Source organism: Zingiber officinale, chromosome 9B (assembly GCF_018446385.1).
Source record: "Zingiber officinale cultivar Zhangliang chromosome 9B, Zo_v1.1, whole genome shotgun sequence".
NCBI classification, from domain to species: domain Eukaryota; kingdom Viridiplantae; phylum Streptophyta; class Magnoliopsida; order Zingiberales; family Zingiberaceae; genus Zingiber; species Zingiber officinale.
In genome coordinates, this window is record NC_056003.1 from 60,223,393 (window position 1) to 60,227,636 (window position 4,244).

Sequence of the window (4,244 nt, forward strand, 5' to 3'; positions counted from 1 at the left end):
AATCACACAATACTATAAATTTAGATAACCATGCGACCGTGCTTCCTATTGCATCATCGAGAAACTGCATTTCATCATTTGGTCGAATTAGGTCCACCTGAAATTGAACACATGTACCAACTCACAAGTAAAAAATAGCTTGAACACATGTACAAGGAGGTATAGAAAAAACATTTTAGGCTGTATAAATAGAGATCTTAAGTATAAATTCTTATGAAAAACAAGATCAGTGAAATAAAATACTAAAGGAATCTAAAATGAGTGAACATGCTTACTATTTTCTCTCCAACAGCTTGAGTACTAGGCTCCTCATTTTATTTCTTGTGACCTTCAATCTAAACTTGCGATCTTGTAATTTTTGTATCTACCGGACTTGTCTTTTCCTTAAATATAGAAATATATACAAAATCATTACAGCACAATTCAAAAGATACATATATCATTACTTATTACTTAAATTATAAAAAATTAAAAATAATTACCATAATGTGAGTCAAACGAGCATAACCTACCTGAATGGAGAAGTCTCAAATCCTGTTAAGGCACTACCACAACAAATCTACTGATATTTTGAGCTGGAAAATCCAAATTGGATATGCTTCAGTTGTTACCGATAAGAATTAAATCCACGTAATTATTTAACAAAGAACATACAAGAAACTAAGACGGGAAAGTGAAACTGTTCGACCAGAAGGAGCAACAACTACATAATATCTTTCCGATCTTGTAGCAGCAAATCAAACTCGGAAAAGCAAGTAGCATGGAAGTTCCATCTCAGATATGCTCGTTGAGAAGAACTACCTTAGCACAAATCATGGAGCTTTCTAGATATGTAGCAAGCCAACAGAGACCAAGCCAACACTCAGACGCCATCACAATGCAAGACCAAACACTACTGTGCGGAAAACAATCAAACATGCAAGTTAACTTTTTGATTACCAAGAAAGAAAATCACATATAAAAAATTGATTCCTACATCATTATATTTTAAACAAATAAATATCATGCATTATTCACACAAGTTTTACAAAACTTGTAATTACAAAACTTGAAAAACCTATCATTATATTTTAATAGGTAGAGGTAACTGACAAAGTTTTTCCTTGGTATTATGCCCTTCCATCATGTAATTGCCACAAAGTTAATTTTTTTTATGGATAACAGTATATAAATATGATCATTCTTTGGCCTGTGCCAAATAGATTTGCTATTGTTATAAGAGAGATAGTTCAATAAACTAGATTACAAATGAATCATAGAGATTGCAGGAACCTAAGTTGAAAGAAAACGTTTAATATGTCATCAAGATAATATACATACTAAACCTAGAACTCTATCATAGAACAAAACAAAAAAGAAATATTTTTAAAAAAAGAAGAAAATAAAGTATGGAAAACCTAGAACTCTATCATAGAACTCTTATCCTAATTGTTAGAAAAAGAGGTAGAAACATGGGAGAATTAGGATATACACAAACCTATGAGGAGATGAACTCTTATCCATTAGATTAATTCTAAACTAAATAAATCTACACACAATCAACAACTAATTACAACATGTATCAACTAATGATATACCAATAATACTAACTGATCTAGTAATCCAATTAACCCTAATTCCTACACCTTACCTCAAATCACAGCTACTGTTGATGCTGGAACAAGTAGAGCAGAACCAAGAACACCAACAGTACACAGAACCTCACCTCACAGTCGTGCTTGTTGATCCACAGCACTCAACCTCATTGGAATCAATCGGATCACAACAGGAGGTCAAGCAGGGAGATCACTGATCAATTAACCATCCTTCTAGCCTCTGCCCGGCAGCTCAAGAACACCTCCCTGATACCAACATCTCCAAATCTGTAACCTAATTCAACCGAAAAGAAGATGAGGATCGGTAACAGAGAAGAAGACCTAAGCTTACCTCAATCGGTTGTCTCTAGAAGGTATCGCCCAATCCGATCCACTTTGAGGAGCCACGGATCGTTATGTGAACAGCTCAAGAAGGAGGAAACGAAGGGTCAATCGGTCGGAAACAACCAAAACCAAGCCCTCCACCGTGCCCTAGCCACCTAGCCATCGTCGCTCACGCGTAAGAACCGGCCGAGGAAGGGATCGCTCCATCGGAAGAGCTTGGATAGCGTTAGCACTTTCAAGAATTCGGTGACGATCCTCAGGCGGCGCGAAGAGGCCCAGATCGTCGAAAAGCAGTCGCCCTCTGTCGGCGTCGGGTGCGTCGGGTGCATCGGATCTTCCGCGTTAGAGAAGAGAGAGATCGGAGTGAGAAGGAGAAGGGCTTCGGCTGGATCTGAGCTTAAGGGTCGATGCCAGCAGAGAAAAGACCGCCGGAGCTGAAGCCTTGCTCCCGTCGGCGTCGATCGTCTGCGAGAGAGAACAGGGAAGAGAGGGAAGTCGGGTCGCGAGGGGTTGGGGAAGAGAGGTTCGGCGTTTGGGAAAGAAAATAAGGAAAAAGGATTATATAAATAAAACATTTCCTCACTTAAACCGGTATCTCAAACAGACTTTATCCGTGCCGTCAATTTGTCCCCTCAAAATCCGTCGTACGAGCTCTGAAAAATTCTCAGAAAATTTTTAAAAATTCTGAAAAAAATTTATAAGGTTATTTCCCAAATAACCTTATTATTTAAATTTTCTGATATCTTACATAGCGTGCGGTGTGAGAAAGAAATGCGATGACATGCTGGCTTGAGAAAGAACTTCAGCAATGTGCGAAAACCAGATGTGCAGCGTGAGAAGTTTTTCGGCGCCGTAGGGAAAAGTGCAGAGGGTGTGACAAGTGCGGACTAGGGTTTGGATTTTTGCTAAGGCTAATTATTAATAGATTAAACTAATTATTAATGGATTAATAATGACATTTATTAGAAATGTCAAGATAAAGGATCTAACATGATATTTTATTTTATTTTATTTTTTTTATTATTTTTAGATAAATGTCATTATAAGGTATTTATTATGACACTTAGAAATAAGTGGCATTAAGATAATATCACAATAGATCAATTTTCATGTAGTGGGAGAGGAAGCGGCGATGGCTTCGGCGGCTTTGATCCGTTTTATGTTTTTAACCTAGCGTTTTTTTATTTTAATTGTGTTTTTTTACTTATTGCATTTTTATTTAATTACTTACTTTAAGTTTTTCTTTACTTATTTTTTTTAACCACGTTTATTATTGATCGACTTTTGGGGTTGGATGTATTTTTTTTATTATTTACATATTTTTGTTTAATTTAATTTTTTTAAAGATAACTTTCTTTTAAACTATAATTTAAAAAAAAATTAAAATTGGTCAAAACATGCTTGGTCAAAACACATTCCTTTTAATCATGGTCATAAATAATAATTTTTTTATTATTTTTTTAAAATAATCGCAGCATGCTGCATGCCGTTAATAATTTTAAAAAGTATTCGCAGCGTGCCTATTTTTGCATGTCGTTATTGTTATTAAATATTTATAGTATTAACGGCATGCTTTTAATGTGTGCCGTTAATATCTAGACGTAATTTTTTTCCTTCTTTAAGTTTATACTATTAACAGCGCGCATCAATATGCACGCCGTTAATAATACTATTAACGGCGTGCTTTTAATGTGCGCTGTTAATAGCAAGTTGCGAAAAGCTATTTTTGTTGTAGTGCCAGTTGATTGGTCCAGTTGCCAGTAGATTAGTAAAATCCTAAACCTAGAGTTTTCCTTCCCGAGTGTATTTCTATCTCACTCGGACTCTTACAACTCACTTGACTCTTCATCGCAACCTTGACCTCTTGCATTCAAGCATCCTTCCTTTGGCTCTCATCCTTTGGATGCATTTAAACTCGTGTCTTGTCCCAATATCATCCTTTGCGTATGCCTCAAAGTGTCCTTCCCTTAGCTTGTCCTTACTCCTTGTCCACGGTCCCTTAGATGCTCTATCCTTCACTGGACCCGAAGTCATCAAGATAAGTCATATGTGTATCATGTAAATATGTAAAATTCAAATACACATATCAAATATAAGGGTATATCTAACTTATTCCCTTTTCCCAAATATCAAAACTCATTGTCACATCGGACCCTCAAGATTGCTTCCAACATATTTAACTTCCTCTTGATCAAGTAAGGGCTCTAGCTCTAGCATTGGTGGTTATGCTTCAAAAGGTCTTGTTTCTTGGATCTTTGCCTTTCCTGCAGAAGTCACTGCACTCTGATCTTCAACAATTTCAATCATTACAACTTGTGAAATCAA

At 36.1% G+C, this 4,244-nt stretch overlaps 1 long non-coding RNA gene across 3 annotated transcripts; it reads right to left on the bottom strand.

Annotated features, from left to right (window-relative positions):
• Window positions 1-339: 339 nt before the first annotated feature.
• LOC122024988 lies at window positions 340-1,817 on the bottom strand. 3 transcript variants are annotated; one of them, XR_006123566.1, is made up of 4 exons: window positions 1,706-1,811; window positions 802-895; window positions 513-575; window positions 340-383 (listed from the first exon to the last, which is right to left on the bottom strand). It is a non-coding gene; the product is annotated as an uncharacterized LOC122024988 (long non-coding RNA). The 3 variants fall into 3 exon arrangements; XR_006123564.1 differs by having other exon boundaries at window positions 346-383; window positions 802-892; window positions 1,706-1,817; XR_006123565.1 differs by lacking the exon at window positions 340-383 and having other exon boundaries at window positions 512-575.
• Between the last annotated feature and the right edge of the window lie 2,427 nt (window positions 1,818-4,244).